Source organism: Jaculus jaculus, chromosome 19, assembly GCF_020740685.1.
Source record: "Jaculus jaculus isolate mJacJac1 chromosome 19, mJacJac1.mat.Y.cur, whole genome shotgun sequence".
Lineage (NCBI taxonomy): Eukaryota > Metazoa > Chordata > Mammalia > Rodentia > Dipodidae > Jaculus > Jaculus jaculus.
Genome location: NC_059120.1, coordinates 32139365 through 32160652, shown reverse-complemented (window position 1 = coordinate 32160652; position 21288 = coordinate 32139365).

The following is a 21288-nucleotide window of genomic DNA, read 5'->3' as shown; positions in this document are numbered from 1 at the left end:
TTTGTGTTTGATTTATTTTTAATATTATCCTGTTAAATTTTAAAAATAGTTTACTTGTCCTGAAATGGATCACAATATTATTTCATAATCTACGACATGATTATGATAAATATGAAAATATTAAATTCTTTGATTAAAATTATTTCCAACTGGCATAAAATTTGACTGTTTTCATGGCAAAAAGTGCCTATAGCAAGAAAAAGAAAAGAATCCATCTTAGTAGTTTATTATTTAAAGAAGGAAAGGGTAATGCAGCCATGTCCAGATAGCTATTTTTATAAGCAATGCTCTGTTTGTGTGTGTGTGTGTGTGTGTGTGTGTGTGTGTGTGTGTGTGTACCTTGCTGGAAGTTGATAATTTTTCAATCTTATAAATATTCTTGAGTTTTGTTTTGCTTTGGTTCTGGGGATTAGTTAGGAACTTGCACATATTAAGCATGTGCTCTTGTTCACATTTAAAAATTATTTTTGTTTCTTTATTTGAGAGATACTGACAAAGGGAGAGAGAGAGAGAGAGAGAGATTGAAACAGGAGTATGAGCATGTCAGGGCCTTCTGCCATTGCAAATGAACTCCAGAAGTCCCACATTGTGCTTCTGGCTTTATGTGGGTATTGGGGAATTTAACCAAAGCTGCTGGCTTTGCAAGCAAGTCCCTTTAACCCCTGAGTCATTCATTTCTTCAGCCCCCTGGCCCACTCTTGAGTCTGGCTCTGGTCAATACACATATATATTGGTTTTCTGAGGTAGGGTCTCATTCTAGCTCTAGAGCAGTATTTTGTAGAGATAAATTTTCTCCCACTGAAGAGGGAAACTTCTGCATTCTTTATTTGCTTCCCTGTGAATCTTGAGTTATTTGCAGTTAGGGGTAAGGGATCAATTTCCAACTTAATGGGAGACATTGTCTTTCTAGTTCTTTTAGATGATTTTGTCCTTGGCCTCTACTAGTTGACTTACACATATTTTCTGAGGGGTACTTTGTTGAACTCACTCAGGGGACACTCTGAAGCTATGAGTTTGCTCTCTGCAAACACTGTGGCATACCTTCTATGAACTGTAGCAGCCTTGAGTCTTCCAGCCTCAAAGCTTTATCTTCTTCATTCAGTGAGATCACTGGGATACCTGACTACCCTATTTCCATTCTATGGACTCCAAATTCTCCAGGCATTGTGCTGGAACAACCCTTTGACTGATATGATTTGTTTCTTGTTTCTTAGGGTCCACTATTCTTTGTTATTCAATATTTTAAAATCCCTTTTTCTGAAGTTTTTCCTTCTTTGTTTGAGTTGTCTCAGGAGGAGAAGTAAATCTAGTCCCTGTTATTCTTCAAACTTTTCTCTAAATATTTTAGTTTTTAATTGTATACCTTTTATATACCAGGAACTTATTACCAATAAGAGAAATATAGTCTTTTATTGTGTTTTGTCTTATTTTGTCTTGTTTTGTTGAGTCAGGGTCTCATTGTAGCTCAGGGTTACCTGGATTCACTCTGTAGCCCAAGGCTGATCTAGAACTCATGGCAATCCTCTCAGCCTCTTGAGTAGTAGGACTAAAGATGTGTGCCACCATGCCCAGCTTGAGAAATATAGTTTTAATATATTTTTTTTCTAGTGGCTAGTCACTTGCCCAACATCATACTTTCAATTCTTTCCTTCCTTACTTATCCAGCTTAAGATGCCACCAGAATGATGAACCAGCTTGATAGGTATTTGTATGTGTTTCTGAAGTATTACATTATACATATTCTTCATTTTATCTAATATCAAATTTCTTCACTTATAGAAGTTTTAAAAAATATTATTGTTTATTGTAACTAATTTAATCTCTTATTTCTTCTCATTTTCAAAATTTCCCTAGTATAGTATTTTTCTTTACTATTATTTACATAGTATTTTTATTTACTATTTAAAAATTATTTATTTGTATGTATTTGCATGTGTGTGTGGATGTACCAGGGTCTTTTGCCACTGCAAATGAACACCTGATGTTTGAGCCATTTTTTCTGTGTTTAAAAAAATTAATTATTTATTTGCAAGGAGAGAGATCCTCTAGCTGCAGCAAATGAACTCTTGTTCATTTGCCATTTTGTGAACCTTGAGCCCCTTTTTACACCTGGATTTATGTGGGTGCTAGGGAATTCAATCTAGGCTGATAGGCTTTGTAAGCAAGTGTCCTTAACCTCTGAACCATCTTCCCAGCCCTTCTTTCCTATCTTAATATCATTTTCAAAATCTTCTCAAAGAACATAGATATGAGTATGGTGGTCTGTATTAAATGTATAGAGCCAAGATAACTTTAACAGTTCCAGAGAAGAGTTAGGAGAATGCAAGTTCAATGACTTTAATATTCATGGTAAAGTAGCTGTAAAGATAGAAGCTGGGAATGAGTAGGATGGAAGTGAGAGATAAACTGAAGGTAAATGATGACTGTTGCAGTGACATATGTGAGACAAGAAATGTGAGAGTGTTCTTAATGGCATTGCTTCTCTATCACAAGACTAAAAATGAACACATGTCCATGGTTACTTGTGATTCTACTTTTCCTTCTTATAAAAATATATGACAGGTCACAGTGAATCTCAGAATTATTACTTTTGATATGAAATCATGACCCTCTCAGACAAGTCTTTTGATATCTAGTTTCTTTGAAAATACCTCTCCCACTGTTCCATTGTTCCTTCTGCAATACCAAACATGTGCTCTGCCCATAGTTGGCACTGAAAGGTGAAATGAATGAATTTCTGGATGAGTTCCTCTGGCTTCTGTTTGAGGTCACTATGTTGTCATCCTGCCAGTCTTAGTTCAGATTTAAGACAGTCTGTGGCCAAAAATCTAAATGGCCATATCCCCAGCCTTGCAAAACAGACAACACAGGTGAATTTCTTCTGCTGTACAAACTGGTGCAGTTCAAACTTCTGTTTGAGAGAACCCTTTATTCAACCTTAACCTTCTTATATCTTTCCAAATGACACAAATTGTCTCTATTATTAGGCTCATAGGAGAAGTAAGAATTTAAGGTAAAAGTGGCTTTGAAGCAAGCAGAACCATCCCTCTCAGTAATAGAGATAAAGAAGGGATGCAGTCCACTTTGTACTAATGTTAGATTCAACTGGAGTTAGCCCCGAGTAAACTACACATTCAACTATCTGGATCACTCAGTGATTTTTAAAAAAGTAAACTCTTAGTTCAGCGTAATTTCCCAGTAACTGTGTCTTAGATTACATGTACACAGCATGTTGTTTAAAATGGCAGTTACCTTCACTCTGGAACATCTCCATGTGGCTTCTGATGGAGAAAATAAAATGTGCTTTGGTTTCAGGGACAACATTTATGCTAACATCAGGAAGAAATATTTTAAGCCCAAAAGGCAGAGTCTGCAAAGGTCACTATTTTTTTAAAATATTTTGTGTATTTATATTTATTTATTTGAGAGTGACAGAGAGAGAAAGAGGCAGTTAGAGAGAGAGAGAGAGAGAGAGAGAGAGAGAGAGAGAGAGAGAGAATGGGCGCGCCAGGGTCTCCAGCCACTGCAAACGAACTCCAGAAGTGTGCGCCCCCTTGTGCATCTGGCTAACGTGGGTCCTGGGGAACTGAACCTCGAACCGGGGTCCTTAGGCTTCAAAGGCAAGCGCTTAACTGCTAAGCCATCTCTCCAGCCCTGCAAAGGTCACTATTAAAACAGTAAAAAGAAAATTTAGAACCCCTTAGATTTTGAACTGAGGAGAATTTTTTTTTCTGGTTATCAAGACAGGGTCTCACTTTAGGCCAGGCTGACCTGGAATTCACTATGTAGTTCCAGGGCTGCCTTGAATTCATAGCAATCCTCCTACCTCTGCCTCCTGAGTGCTGGGATTAAAGGTGTGCACCACCGTGCCTGGCCTGAGAAGAATTTTATAGGCTCTGTAGATTCACTTGGAACCTACTCTCTTCCTTTAAAATTTTGTTTCACTTTATTTAAAAAAAAACAAACAAACAGGACTTCCAGTTAAGATGGCGGCGTAGGTACCACGCCAAAGCAGCCTAGGGGGGAAAAAGACCAAAAAAACTCAGCAAAATACACGCTTTTACTAAAAAGTGAGGTGTATAGGAAATTGAGGCAGCAGCGGAAAAGTAGAAGAGTTATAGAGCATCCAGAGCCCGCACAGGCAGGATAAGCGGCTCCAGCGGCTCAGGCAGCTTGGCCAAACGCCGCAGCCGCGGCGCAGCAGAAAACCGCCAGACCAGCTCGAGCCGCAGGAAAAGCCAGGTGCGGGATTTTCCCCTCACACCGCGCTCTCCGCAACTCAGGAAACGTGAGGGGAGAGCGGCAGCGAGCAGCGGAGAAGACCGCGAGGTAGAACACGTGGAGCAGCGAGACAACCAGAGCAGCCGTGGCTCCCTCCCCTCCCCCACCGCCTGAGCCCAGCTCCAGCGAACACAGCAGCAGCCCGGGACCCGGCCACGCCAACTTGGGCTGACAGCGGGACCCAAGCAGGAGCAGAGTTCGGCAGCAACTTCAGCGGCTCCAGCACCGGTACCAGCGGCCCCAGCAGCAGCGGACCCAGGAGCGGCAGCGGCGGCAGGTCCCGCAGCAGTGGCTTCGGGGGGAGCAGCGGAGGTGGTCACGGCAGCAGCAGCTTCAGCAGCGGTGGTGGCTCCGGTGGTGGCAGCTATGGGAGCAGCAGAGGCAGCAGCAGCGGCTCGGTTTGCCCCGTAGGAAAAGCAAGTGCCCAGCTCCAGAAATCAGAACAGCAGCCCGATGACCCAGGCAGCAACTTGACTGAGACCAAAATCACCCAAGGTAACTGGGATTGCACCAGGGAAGGGTCTCACTTGGTCACAATCTGACTTGGATCCCTCAACAGACCAGAAATCTAAACCTCTTTGTTGATAGAAGATCTGGTCATTATAATAACTACTCTTGCATACATACTCGGGGCTGTTTTTGATTGAATGTGTACAGTGTTTAGTTAAATTTTAGAATCTACCTGTATGTTATTCCACTCAGCCTGCTTGAATACTCCTATAGCAGGGAATCTCAACCCCTAAGAACATCTTTGTAGATACTCTGAGAGTCTTAAGAGCCACACCTAATACCTTAAGGTCCTACCCTGAAAATATATTACATCAAATCAATTGATACAGCTAAGAATACACAGCTAGCTAGAAAATCCAAGCATTAATTTAATCCAAGATGCAAAAATATATACATTATAACACAAGAAACACTAAAAAGCAAGATGATATAAATCCACCTAAAAGTATTAATGCATCAGAAATGTCCTCCAGAGAGAAAGAGTTAGAGGAAATGCCTGAGAAAGAGTTCAAAAGAATAATTATAAATATGTTCAAAGAGGTCAAAGAACACATGAAAACAATCAAGGAAGAAATCAAAGAGGAAATCAAAGAGGAAATCAAAGGAATCAAAGAAGAGGCAGGACACCAATTTAATGAAATAAAGAAGGCAATACAAGACATAAATAGGGAAATAGAAATAATAAAGAAAAACCAGTCAGAATTACTAGCAATGAAGAACACAGTTAATGAAATAAAAAACTCTGTAGAAAATCTCACCAGTAGGATGGATGAGGGAGAGGACAGAATATCTAAGCTAGAAGACCAGGTGGCAGACCTAATGCAGTCCAACAAAGAGAAAGACAAACTTATAGAAAAGTATGAGTGGGAATTTCAAGATATTCGGGACACTATGAAAAGATCCAATATAAGAATTCAGGGCATAGTAGAAGGAGAACAACTCCACTCCAGAGGCATAGTAGGCATCTTCAACAAAATCATAGAAGAAAATTTCCCCCAAATTGGGAAAGAGGAGCCAATACAGATACAGGAAGCCTTTAGAACCCCAGCCAGACAAAACCCAGAAAGAACCTCCCCTCGCCATATTATAATCAAACTTCCAAACACACAAACCAAAGAAAAATTATTGAAAGCAGTTAGAGAGAAAAATCAAGTTACCTACAAAAGCAAGCCCATCAGGATTACAGCAGATTATTCAACACAAACTTTTAAAGCCAGAAGGGCTTGGAGTAATATATTCCAAGTTCTGAAAGATAACAACTGTCAACCAAGGTTACTTTATCCTGCAAAGTTATCCATTCAAATAGATGGAGAAATAAAGACATTCCATGACAAAAGCAGGTTAAAGGAGTATTTGAAGACAAAACCAGCTCTATATAAAATACTTTATAGAATCTTCCATGCTGAAGAAAAGGAAAAGCACACATATAAGGAACCTAGAAAAAACAAGCTATACTCATACTAGTTAACAGAAGAGAGCACAGGTAGAACCAGAAACACACACACACACACACACACACACACACACAAAATGGCAAACATAAATACACACCTTTCAATAATATCTCTTAATATCAACAGCCTCAATGCCCCAAATGAAAAGACATAGATTTGCAGACTGGGTTAAAAAGCAGGATCCTACAATTTGTTGTCTCCAAGAAACTCACCTTTCTACAAAGGATAGACATTATCTTAGGGTGAAAGGTTGGAAGACGGTGTTTCAAGCAAATGGGCCTAGAAAACAAGCAGGGGTTGCTATCCTAATATCAGACAGGGTAGACTTTAGTCCGACGTTAGTCAAGAAAGATAAGGAAGGTCACTTTATATTGATTAAGGGCACACTCCAACAGGAGGACATTACAATCCTAAACATATATGCACCTAACATGAGGGCTCCCAAATTCGTCAAACAAACACTATTAGAACTAAGGTCACAGATAACACCAAACACAGTGGTGGTGGGTGACTTTAACACCCCACTCTCATCAATTGACAGGTCATCCAGGGAAGGAATAAACAGAGAGGCATCTGGACTAAATGAGGTCATAGAAGGAATGGACCTAACAGATATATACAGGACATTTCATCCAAAGGCTGCAGAATATACATTCTTTTCAGCAGCACATGGAACATTCTCTAAAATAGACCATATATTAGGACATAAAGCAAATCTTAACAAATTCAGGAAAATTGAAATAATTCCTTGCATTCTATCTGACCACAATGGAATTAAACTACAAATCAGTAGCAAGAAAGGCTATAGAGCATACACAAAATCATGGAAACTAAACAATACACTACTAAATGATGAGTGGGTCAATGAAGAAATCAAAAAGGAAATCAAAAAATTTATAGAGTCAAATGATAATGAGAACATAACTTACCAAAATCTCTGGGACATAATGAAGGCAGTTCTAAGAGGTAAATTTATAGCCTTAAGTGCCTATATTAAGAAATTAGAAAGGTCGCAAGTAAACGACCTAATGCTTCGCCTTAAAGCCTTGGAAAAAGAAGAACAAGGCAAACCAAAAATTAGTAGACAGGAAGAAATAATAAAGATTAGGGCAGAAATTAATGAAATAGAAACAAAAAGAACAATCCAAAGAATTAATGAAACAAAGAGTTGGTTCTTTGAAAGGATAAACAAGATTGATAAACCCTTAGCAAATCTGACCAAAAGAAAGAGAGAAGAGACACAAATTAATAAAATCAGAGATGAACAAGGCAACATCACAACAGATTCCAGAGAAATTCAGAAAATCATAGGGACATACTACAAAAGCATATACTCCACAAAGTATGAAAATCTGAAAGAAATGGATGATTTCCTTGATCTATATGACCTACCTAAATTAAATCAAAATGAGATTAATCACTTAAATAGACCTATAACAAACATGGAGATCCGAACAGTTATCAATAATCTCCCAACTAAAAAAAGCCCAGGCCCGGATGGATTCACTGCTGAATTTTACCAGACTTTTAAGGAAGACCTAACACCATTGCTTCTTAAGCTTTTCCAGGAAATAGAAAAAGAAGGAATTCTACCAAACTCCTTCTATGAGGCCAGCATCACCCTGATACCAAAACCAGGCAAAGATAGAACAAAAAAAGAAAATTACAGACCAATCTCCCTCATGAACATAGATGCAAAAATTCTCAACAAAATATTGGCAAAAGAATACAAGAGTATATCAAAAAGATCATTCACCCTGACCAAATAGGCTTTATCCCAGAGATGCAGGGATGGTTCAACATACGCAAATCTATAAATGTAATACATTACATAAACGGGTTGAAGGACAAAAATCACATGATCATCTCATTAGATGCAGAGAAAGCATTTGACAAAATCCAACATCCCTTCATGATAAAAGTCCTACAGAGACTGGGAATAGAAGGAACATATCTCAATATAATAAAGGCTATTTATGACAAGCCTACAGCCAACATATTACTAAATGGGGAAAAACTGGAAGCTTTTCCACTAAAATCAGGAACAAGACAAGGGTGTCCACTGTCCCCACTTTTATTTAATATAGTTTTGGAAGTCTTAGCCATAGCAATAAGGCAAGAGACACACATAAAAGGGATACAAATTGGAAAGGAAGAAATCAAGTTATCATTATTTGCAGATGACATGATTCTATACATAAAGGACCCTAGAGACTCTACTAGCAAGCTGTTAGAGCTGATCAAAACCTACAGCCATGTAGCAGGATACAAAATAAATACACAGAAATCAGTAGCCTTCATATATGCTAACAACAAACACACAGAGGATGAAATCAGAGAATCACTCCCATTCACAATTGCATAAAAAAAAATTAAAGTACCTTGGAATAAACCTAACCAAGGAAGTAAAGAATCTATACAATGAGAACTTTAAAACACTCAAGCAAGAAATTGCAGAAGACACTAGAAAGTGGAGAAACATCCCTTGTTCCTGGATTGGAAGAATCAATATCGTGAAAATGGCAATCTTACCTAAAGCAATCTACACATTTAATGCAATCCCTATCAAAATTCCAAAGGCTTTCTTCATGGAAATAGAAAAAACAATCCAAAACTTCATTTGGAATCACAAAAAACCTCGAATATCTAAAATAATACTGAGCAACAAAAAAGAGGCTGGTGGTATCACCATACCTGATTTTACCCTATACTACAGAGCCATAGTAACAAAAACAGCATGGTACTGGAACAAAAACAGACATGTAGATCAGTAGAACAGAATAGAGGAACCAGATGTAAGCCCAAGTAGCTATAGCCACCTGATATTCGATAAAAATGCCAAAAATACTCATTGGAGAAGAGACAGCCTCTTCAGCAAATGGTGTTTTGAAAACTGGATAAATATCTGCAGAAGGATGAAAATAGATTCTTCTCTCTCGCCATGCACAAGAATTAAGTCCAAATGGATCAAAGACCTTAACATCAGACCGGAAACTTTGAAACTGCTAGAGGAAAAAGTAGGGGAAACCCTTCAACATATTGGTCTTGGCAAGGACTTTCTGAATACAACCCCAATTGCTCAGGCAATAAAACCACAGATTAACCACTGGGACCTAATAAAATTACAAAGATTTTGCACTGCAAAGGACACAGTGAAAAAAGTAAAGAGGCAACCTACAGAATGGGAAAAAATCTTTGCCAGCTATATATCTGATAGAGGATTAATATCTAGGATATACAAAGAACTGAAAAAGTTAAATAATAAGGAATCAAACAAGCCAATCAAAAAATGGGCTATGGAGCTAAATAGAGAGTTCTCAAAGGAAGAAATACGAATGGCATATAAGCATCTAAAAAAATGTTCTACGTCACTAGTCATCAGGGAAATGCAGATTAAAACTACATTGAGATTCCATCTCACTCCTGTCAGATTGGCCACCATCATGAAAACAAATGATCATAAATGTTGGCGGGGATGTGGAAAAAAAGGAACCCTTCTTCACTGCTGGTGGGAATGCAATCTGGTCCAGCCATTGTGGAAGACAGTGTGGAGGTTCCTAAAACAGCTAGAGATTGATTTACCATATGACCCAGCTATAGCGCTCCTAGGCATATATCCAAAGGACTCATCTCATTTCCTTAGAAGTACATGCTCAACCATGTTTATTGCTGCTCAATTTATAATAGCTGGGAAATGGAACCAGCCTAGATGTCCCTCAACAGATGAGTGGATAATGAAGATGTGGTACATTTATACAATGGAGTTCTACTCAGCGGTAAAGAAAAATGAAGTTATGAAATTTGCAGAAAAATGGATGGACCTGGAAAGTATTATACTAAGTCAGGTAACCCAGGCCCAGAAAGCCAAGCACCACATGTTCTCTCTCATATGTGGATCCTAGCTACAGATGACTGGGCTTCTGCGTGAGAATGAAAATACTTAGTAGCAGAGGCCAGTAAGTTGAAAAGGAGACATAAAGGGTGGAGAAAGGAAGGGAGGAAGATACTTAATAGGTTGATATTGTATATATGTAATTACAATGAGTGTAATGGGGAGGTAATATGATGGAGAATGGAATTTCAAATGGGAAAGTGTGGGGGTGGGGAGGGAGGGAATTACCATGGGATATATTTTATAATCATGAAAAATGTTAATAAAAATTTTAAAAAAATGAGATAATGGCAAGACGATTTGAATATGAAAGGCAAAAGACGATTTCTGCCTCATTGAAATTCATTTGTTTGTTTGGAATTTTGTTGTTCTTCGGGGATTTTACCCCATCATGAAATAGCTCTGCGTGACAATGATGCTCTTTTCTGTTCTCTATTGTGAATTAAAAGTACGCGTTGCCTTTGAATTTCCACAGTTCACTTAGTTAATAAAGGAATTGTGACATTGAAAAAAAAAAAAACACAAGGCTTGAAATGATTTAGTGCACCCTTAGAGACTGTTTTGCCATTGCATATTCCATAAAAGGTAGTATTTGGATGATTTAAGGGGAAATGAATGAGAAATATAAAGGTTCCTTGTATAACACAAGTCCCCCACCCCACACCTAACAAGAAAATAAAAACGGTCCTTTGGATCTAACATATGTTGGATTTTATTGAAATAAAATATATGTATACATAGAAAAATAATGTGCATTTTAAAATATTTTTTATTTAAACTATTCAGATATTCAGCCTTATATATTTTTTCCCTATGGACTAACAAGGGATTTAACAGCTTTCTTTCTTTTCTTCTCTTTGATTTCATTGGTAGTGTCTTTATTTTGTCATTTTAAAGTAGAAGCAACAAATCATAGGAATTGTGTGAAATAATAGATGTAATGTATAGGACATAAGTTTGGACACACATTTCAGTATGTTGAACACTACTTCTCTTTCATGCTTTCTCTGCCTACCAACTTGCAAATTTTAAGCATTCTTCAGTTAATCATTGCTTATTAAGGTACCTTCCTTAATTCTCAGTGTTATTCTTATTTTTTTAACTTTTTTTTTTGAGGTAGGGTCTCACTCTAACCCAAGCTGACCTGGAATTCACTATGTAGTCTCAGGGTGGCCTTGAACTCACAGCAATCCTCCTACCTCTGCCTACTGAGTGCTGGGATTAAAGGCAAGTGCCACCATGCCCAGCTATTTTTTTTTATTGACAACATCCATAATTATAAACTATAAACCATGATAATTCCCTCTCCTACCCCACTTTCCCCTTCACAAATCCACTCTTTATCATAGCCCCCCTCTCTCAATTAGTCTCTCTTTTATTTTGATGTCATCATCTTTTTCTCCTCTTATGAGGATCTTGTGAAGGTTGTGCTAGACACTGCAATGTCATGGTTATCAAGGCCAGTTTGTGTTTGAATGATTGCACTGTAAGAAGGCCTATTCTTCCTTTGGCTTTTAATGGCTTTCCTAATTCATGCAGAATGTATCATTTTCTTGCCTCAAAATTAGTTGATTGAATGTTACATTTCAGAGCAGGGAGAAAAAATGTAATCTTACTTTCCCAGGGGATGTTTTCTTGAGGCTTATCCTGAAAGCTATTTTCGGTTTCTTAGTTACTCCCCCAAAGTGTTGATGATAAAATAATTCAGAGTACTCCTAAAACTAGCTGGCAATATTTTAAATGTGGTTATTCCTCATATATTTTTACATTTATTTATTATATTTAAACAATATTTTTACTTAAACATTGGATTTGTATGATGTGTACATTTCTAAGTGGGCTAATAATTTTCTAAGTGGTTTCAATTCGCTGTTGCTAAGGAAACTGATCAACAAGCCTGATTTTCTTGCCAGTTCTGTAATTACCTCCTTGACCAACATAGGTACATTTCATCATATTACCAGGCCCCAATGTCATCATCTCCTGCAAATGAGGGTGGTCAATGTTCTCTATGATGCCTACCACTGCTGACACAAAGTCAATATGGTTATGTAGTAACTTTCACTAAACAATAACATTGATTTTTAGTGATGAGCTTGTTTATAGTTTCATAGTTATCACTAGAGAATTTTAATTTTAAATTCCTCTGGAATATTACATTCTCTAAATTTTTAAAAAGCTAAAATGACTAGTAATCTTTCTAAAATATATGTGCACATAAAATTTGGCAAGACCCTAGACCTTGGTACAAAAGCCTTGAAGTAATGTTTGGCTTCACTGTGTATTAGTTTTATAATCATGGGAAATTTTCTTCATCTCTTAAAGTCTCAATTTCTTTATATAATGTGGCTGAAAATAATACATTTGCACAGTACTTTATTGTAAATAATAGAATCTGCCCTGCTTACTTTAGGCAGAAATAAATTTGTTAAAAATATTAATTGACTTATAGAATCCTTTGGAGGTCAAGTAAAGCAAATTTAGAAATGATGAAATGAGTGACTCCAATGAAAATACCTTAGCTGTCTATGCTTGGCAACAACTCTGCTTCTTGCAGAGTAGTTTGCAAGGGCTATGCTCACTCATGGATACCAGAGCTTAGCCATTGAAGAATCCTAGCCATGTTCATCTGGGAATGAATGCCATGAGCACTAACCTCCCATAGCATTACATTCTAAGGCTCCAAAAAAATATTCAGAATATATGAACCATACTCAAATGAAATTACTCAAGCCCTCAGGGCAAACCTTTGTACCATGTGAGTGGCAATTACTGCCACTTAAACTTATTTTAACATTGAAAGAAAACAAGACAAATAAATCTTATAAGTTAAAATTTCCAGTACACCTAGACAAATGTGCTTTAAATTCTTTAACACGTATATATTTTCTATATGATGCTAAAATTTGTACATCATAAAAAATTTTGAAAGACAGAAAATAATAAGGAAAAATAGATATCATCTAAAGCATTTCTGGCTGTTAACTATACTTGCTATGTTTGTTTATAATAATGCAAGCATCCAATGTAGTTTTAGTTAATTATACATATATACCTGATCATATATGTATTAATTTATATGTATACGTACATACTAATCATATAATTGTTTAGCAAATTAAAAAATTAGAAAATGCATTATGGAAAATTTCATGCTATTAAATATTGACCAACATCATTATTTTAAAGAATGTATATTGCATTGATGCATGAATAGATAGATAGATAGATAACTATATATGTTTCACTAGTTATAATCAGTAGTTTCCAAATTGTTGCTTCTGTCAAGATTGAATAAATATCTCAATAGCCAAGCATATGCTTTGATATATATCTTCTATGATGAATTTATCAAATTACTATTTCAAATAATATTGAAAATGTTTTGATACCTATAGTAATATTAGTAATATTATAGTAATTATAGTAATTATATAATATAGTAATATAGTAATATTGGCCTCATAAAATTCATATGTCTACATGCAACTTGTGTGCGTGTATTTCTCTATATTATTGATCTATATTTGATATTTTTAGCATTTTTCAAAATTTTAATCAATGTCTTAGGAGAAAAATATTCATTAATGTTTAACTTGCATTTATTCATTTACTACTTATACATATATGTTTCTGCTTATATTTCTTGTTTTTGGCATTTTTTATTGACAACTTCCAAACTTACAGACAATAAACTATGATAATTCCTTCCCCACTCCTACTCGCACCTTCACAAACCCACTCTCCATTGCATCCCTTCCCTCTCTCCATTAGTCTTTCTTTTAGTTTTATGTCATCATCTTTTCCTCCTATTGTGAAGGTTTTCTGAAGGTAGTACTAGGCATTGCAATGTCATGGATATCAAGGCGAATTTCTGTCTGGACAATTGCACTGTAAGCAGTCTTCCTTTGGCTCTTACATTCTTTTCTCCACCTCTTCAGCAATGGACGCTGAATCTTGGAGGGTATGATAGAAATGTTACAGGTTTGAACACACCTCTATCACTTCTTCATAGCACTGTGGTGTCCTTTGGGTCATCCCAGTGGCCACTGCCATCTGAAAAGAGATGCTTCTCTAACCAAAAGTGAGGGTGCCATTAATATGTGGATATAAACATTAAAGTGCTTATAGGGTAGTTAAGTGAGCATAATATATGCATTTAGTCAGACAAGAGCAGGCATTGCACTCCTAATGCTCATGATGTCTACCCACCATATGCTTTTGATTAGATTTTCAGTAGCAGGCGTGTATTCCCTCCCATAGAGTGGGCCTCCAGTCCAATTAGAGCAGTTGGTTCCCCCTTAACAGACATGCCACTACTGTACTCATTTGGTCTTCTGGCCTGGTTATAGCCAAACTTGAGGCTTGCAGCATCCACTGTTTTTACTGCTGATGACTTCTGTCTTCCATAAGGCTGTATGCAGTGCAGCTTTGTCCAGCTGTCAGCTAGTCTACAGGGAGTTTTACAGCTCAGCCCCAGATTGATTTCTCAGCTACCTTGCAACCCAGAAATGTGGAGTGTTCAGCAATAGGGTCTTATCATCTATTTCTGGTGGGAAACTAAAGCCTTGGTAATAGCCTCTAATATTTGGGGGGCATCTGGGACCTCCCTGGCCAACAACTCACTGGAAAGTATCCCATCCCTGGCACAGAACTTTTCTCGTAACAGCCTATGGCTTCTGGGTGTTCCATTATCCAAAAAAGTAAGTTTCATATGGCTTATTCACAATACCTTGAATTTTGATTCACCCTCCCCCTACACTTCTTTTACTAAATCTCTTCCCCTGACCTCATTTAGGCCATTCAATCCTCAGTAATCTGTTCTTATACTTACATTTATACAATAGCATCCACTTAAATCTATCCCTCTCCTGCCTCCCTTATAGCCCTATTCTAGCTTATTAACCTCTACTACTGATTTTTTGTTCCTATTCTCACACAAGTCTAAACATTTGTAGCCAGCATCCACATATATGAGAGAAAATGTGATGTTTGGTTTTCTGAGCCTGGGTTACCTCACTTAGTATAATCCTTTCCAGAGCCATCCATTTCCCTACAAATTTAATAATTTCATTTTTTAAAACACTGAATATAACATCATTGTATAAATGTACCATATCTTCATTATCCATTCATCAGTTGAAGGACGTCTATGCTGATTACATTTCCTAGCTATTGTGACTAGAGCAGCAATAAACATTATTGTGCAAGTATTTTTAAGGTAGTAAGAAGAGTCCTGAGGATATATGCCCAAGTGTGCTATAGCTGGATCATACGGTAAATCTATTTTAACCTGTCTCAAGAACCTCTACACTGATTTCCACAATGGCTGTACCAGACTACATTTCCATCAACAGTGTAGAAGGGTTCCACTTTTTCCACATCCTCAAAAGCATTTGTAGTAATTTATTTTGTTAATGAAACCATCCTGACAGGAGTGAGATGGAATCTCAAAGTAGTTTTAATTTGCATTTCCATGATGGCTGAGGCTGTAGAAATTTTCTTAAATGTTTATTTGCCATTTGTATTTCTTCTTTGGAAAACTATTCATTTCCATAGCCCATTTTTTAATTGGGTTGTTTGATTTCTTATTATCTAGTTTTCTGAGGTTTTTGTACATCCTGGATACTAATCTTCTGTCAGATGTATAACTGGCAAAATCTTTCTCCTATTGTGTAGGCTGCCTCTTTGCTTTATTCACAATGTCCTTTGCTGTACAAAACCTTTGTAGTTTCGTGAGATCCCAGTGGTTGATTAATGGTTTTATTTCCTGGGCAACTGGGTTATATTCAGAAAGTCATTGCCAATGCCAGGATTTTGAAGAGTTTCCCCTACTTTTTCCTCTAGCAGTTTCAGTTTCAGATCTGATATTAAGGTCCATGACCCATTTGGATGTGACTTTTGTGCTTGGAGAGAAATAAGGATCTATTTTCATCCTTCTACATATAGATATCCAGTTTTCCCAGCACTATTTTTTAAAGAGGCTATCTTTTCTCCAGTGAATATTTTTGTCAAAAATCAGATGGCTGTAGCTTCCTGGATTTACATCTGTGTCCTTTATTCTGCTCCACTGACCTATGTGTCTGACTTTGTGCCAGTACCATGCTGTTTTTGTTAGTATGGCTTTGTAATATCGCTTAAAACTGGGTATGGTGATACTTCCAGCCTTATTTTTATTGCTCAAAATTGGTTTATATATTCGAGATTTTTTTTTTTGTGCTTCCAAATTAATTTTAGGCTAGCTGGGTCACGGGATCTCTGCTCTGGTTGCTGGTGCTGGGTGCTGTGATCTCCCTTCTCCTGGTATCTGGTGCTTGCTGGTGTTTGTGCTGGCTGGGGGGCGGGGGGGGGGGGAGTTGTAGATGGTGGCTCTAGTTCTCCCACTGGTCCAAGTGATCCTTTACCCTGTGATTTGCATCTTAACTGGAAGCTATTGAGAATTCTTTTTAAAACCCAGAATGAAGGACAACTGGAGATTAGCCCCAGTTGACACTAAATACTTTGGGGGGCAAGGACAGAAGGTGAGATCAGGGGTGAGGTGAGAAATGGCAGAACCCCATCCTTGGCTAAGGGCTCCTGCATGTGACATCCACTTTCCCTGCTAGATTTAACAGGAGGGGTTCTATCTGGAAAAGAGCTGTAGCCAGTACTAATTCTAGAGGGGAAAGTCCTCTAAATATAAGGGTCCACTCCTTACATGTCTCACACATACAGATGCTTAAAACAGTAGGTTCAATAATGGCCACATTTTCAATTCATGAGGCAAATCTGTTACCAATGGCAAGTCATAATCAGTGACTGGGGTGTCTCTATTCCAGGCCAAGCAATGACAGGGACTAGCCTCCAGACTAAACCAACTTTGGGTGGGTTTCTTTTTGAGGCAGCCATCTGCAGAGGGAAGCTGTTAAATTCATGTAAGTGTGCACAAACACAAGTTTTAAATGTTTCTCAATTTGTTAAAATTACATTTTTACATTACTCTCCTAAACAAACTCTAACTCATTGTTCTACTCCAAGACAAGGGGTGTTTTTAAGGAATGACAGATCTGTAAAGAATGCTAGAATTAAAATTCTAAAGCAGCAATGTGAGTTAGGTAAAGCAAATCATCTTTCAGTCTTTCTTCTCTCTCCTCCCTCTCCTCTCTCTTTGTAGCACTGGGGATGAAACTCAAGACCACATACTTGGCAAATGCTTTACAACAACTGAGCCATATCCCTATACCTAATTATTTATTTATTTATTTTACTATTTTGGGAGAAGTTTTGAGACAGGGTCTCACTATGTAGCCCAGGCTGACTGGGGACACACTATGTAGCCCATGTTGGCCTCAAATTACAGCAATCTTCTTGAGTGCTGAAATTACTGGTATGTAGCCAAGTGTTAAGTGTCATTTTTCTGCTATCTTCTGAAAACAGTTGGAGAAAAATAAAACAAAAAAGACAAGAAATCATTTTAAATAATAACAGTAATGATGGCAATATACAAAAGGAGATTGTGACATACAAGAAATTGTTTCTTTGGTAAAAACTGGACCTTAATCTTATCAGGAGTTGGTCCAGACATTCAGTCTAGAACTTTGCTGAAGTTTTCTCCTCCTTCAACTTGTTCTAAAGTCCACCTAAGTCAACAGGTAAGAGCAGATCATGTGTTCTATAGAAATATTCCTGGTTTGAGGAACATTTTCCCCAGAATTAGAGGAAAAAAAATAGATGCTGCTTTTAATTACTAACAGCAGACAGTTATTCTGCGGTAACGACAGAAAAACCCAGGAATTGCCAGCGGATGAGCTCTCCTGTCATGCACACTCGGCCCCTGGGCTTCAGCTGTGGGTACGTCATAGGCTCCTGGAGAGACTGGCTAAAGAATCCACATTATCAATATGATAAAAATCTATTAATTGATCTGGTGAAGTGGGAAATTAGCTCCACTGGAAGCCAGAGTTTTGAGGAGGGTCCTGCAATATCAAATGATAAGCAAACCCATTGGTCTATGGAGAGAATGAGAGCACGTGAGTACTTTAATTTTTTTATCATAGAGATCCTTCACTTCCTTGGTTAGGTTTATTCTAGATACTTTATTTTATTTATTTATTTTTGAGGCAATTGTGAATGGGATTGATTCTCTGATTTCATTCTCCACATGTTTGTTGTTAGTATATAGAAAAGCTACTGATTTCTGTGTATTTATTTTCTATCTTATTACATTGCTAAAAGTGTTTCTCAGCTCTAACAGTTTGCTGGTACAGTATTTAGGGTTCTTTATGCATAGAATCATCTCATCTGCAAATAATGATAATTTGATCTCTTCCTTTACAATTTGTATCCCTTTTATGAGTGTCTCTTGTCTTATTGCTATAGCTAAGACTTCTAGTACTATATTAAGTAAAAGATTAAATAAAAGGGACATTGAATACCCTTGTTTTGATCCTAATTTTAGTGGAAAAACTTCAAGTTTTTCCCATTTAGTGTTATGTTGGCTGTAGGTTTGTCATATATAGCCTTTATTATGTTGAGATATGTTTCTTCTATTCCCAGTTTCTGTAGGACTTTTACCATAAAGGGATGTTGATTTTGTCAAATACTATTTTTGCACCTATTGAGATGTGATTTTTTCCCCTTCAGTCCATTCATATAGTGTATTATTTTTATCAATTTGTGTGTGTTGAACAATCCCTACATCTCTGGGATAAATCATATTTGTTCAGGGTGAATGATTTTTTAAAATATATTCTTGTATTCTGTTGAGAATTTTGCATCCATATTCATGAGGGTAATTGGTTTGTAATTTTCTTTTTTTGTTCTCTCTTTTTCTGGTTTTGGTATGAGGGTGATGCTGGCTTTATAGAAAGAGTTCATTATCATTCCTTCCATGTCTATTTTATGGAAAAGTTTGAGAAGCATTGTTGTTAGTTCTTCCATGAAGGTCTGGTAATATCCACCAGTGAATCCATCTGGGCCTGGACATTTTTTTAGTTGGAAGAATTTTTATAACTGCTTGGATCTTCATACTTTACCTTTTCTTTTCAAAGTAGGGTCTCACTCTAGCCTAGGCTGACCTGGAATTCCCTATGTAGTTTCAGGGTGGCCTCAAACTCATGGCGATCCTCCTACCTCTGCCTTCTGAGTGCTGGTATTAAAGGCGTGAGTCACCACATTCAGTTTCCTACTTGTTATATGTCTATTAAAATGGTTTATCTCATCTTGGTTTAATTTTGGTAGGTGATATAAACTAAAGAAATCATCCATTTCTTTCTGATTTTCAAAGTTAATGGGGTTTATGTTCTTAAAGTCTGTCCTTAATGATTTTCTGAATTTCTTTGGTATCTGTTGTAATGGTAACTTTTCATCTCTAATTTTATTATTTTTTTTTCTCTCTCTTCTCTTTCCCTTGGTCAAATTTGGTTTAACGATCTTGTTTATTCTTTCAAAGAACCAAGTCTTTGTTCCACTGATTTTTTTTTTTTTTTTAGTTTCTATTTCATTCATTTCTGCCCTCATCTTTATTATTTCTTCCTGTCTACTGATTTTTGGTTTTCATTGTTCTTCTTTTTTCAAGACTTTCAGGTGAAGCATTAAGTTTTTACTTGAGACCTTTCTAGTTTCTTAATACAGATACTTTAAGGTATACCTTTTCTTCTTTGGATTACCTTCATTGTTTCCCAGAAGCTTTGGTATGTTGTGTTCTCATTATCACTTGATTCTATGAATTTTTTATATCCTTTTTGATTTCTTCAATGACCTATTCAGCATTTAGTAGTATACTGTTTACTCTCCAAGATTATGTGTATGCTCTGTAGTTTTTCTTGTTGCTGATTTGTAATTTATTCCCATTATGATCATATAGAGCAAAAGAAACTTTCAATTTTCCTTTATTTGTTAACAGTTGCTTTGTGTCCTAATGATATTTTAGAGAATGTTCCATGTGTTTCTGTAAAATGTATATTCTGCAACATTTGGATGGAATGTTCTATAGATATCTGTTAAATATTTGTTCTATGGCATCATTTAATCCAGATGTCTCTCTGTTTATTTTTTGCCTAGATGACTTGTTAATTGATGAGAGTGGGGTACTGAAGTCACTCACTACAATTGTGCTTGGTGCTTTCTGTGACCTTAAGTCTAATAGTGTTTGATAAAACTGGGAGCACCTATGTAAGGTGTATATATGTTTAGAATTGTAATGTGCTCCTGTTGAATTTTTCCAATAATCAACACACAGTGACCTTCTTTATCTCTCCTCACTAAGGTTGGTTTGAAGTCTATCCTGTCCAGTACTATGATAGCTAAAACTGCTTGTTTTTCAGACCCTTTTGCTTGAAATACTGTCTTCCATCTTTTCACCCTAAGATCATGTCTGTCTTATGAAAAGGTGAGTTTCTTGGAGGCAACAAACAGAAGGATCCTGCCTTTTCATTCAGTCTACAAGCCTCTGTCTTTTGGTTGATGCACTGAGGGCATTGATATTAAGTTATTATTGAAACATATGTATATAGTCTCATCATTCTTCCTGTTTTATAGTGCTTCCTGTCTTCCCTAACTCTCTTGTATTAACCGTTATTTGAATATGGCTTATTTTTCCCCCCTGATTGCTAGTGTGTGCTTTTCTTTCTCTTCAGCATGGGGGAATCCCTTCAATCATTTTCTTATAGCTGTCTTAGTTGTCATATATTCCTTTACCATATTTTTGTTGTGGAATACCCTTATTTATCCATCAATTTGGATGGATAACTTCACTGGATGAAACATTCTTGGTTGACAATTATTACCTTCCTTAACTTGGAATATATCATTCCAGGACCTTCAGGCTTTTAAAGATTGTGCTAAATAATCTGCTGTTATCCCGATTGGCTTGCCTTTTTAAGTGACTTGCTGTTTCTCTCTACCTGGTTTCAATATATTTTCTTTGATTTCTGTGGTGGTTTGAAAAGATGGCCCCCAATATATTCAGTCTTTTATTAGTTTGTAGTTTGCATCTGCAGCCACCTGGCTGGAGGCAGTGTCACTGGGCAGACCTTAAGAGGAAGTTGTGGGTTTTAGATTTCAATACAAAGATATGCATAGTGTGGCCAGCTTGAGTTCCTGAAGTGTGCTGTGCTGTGTCACTTTTGGCTGGTGCTTCCCCTGTCTCTGCTTGATCCTAGGTAAGCAGGC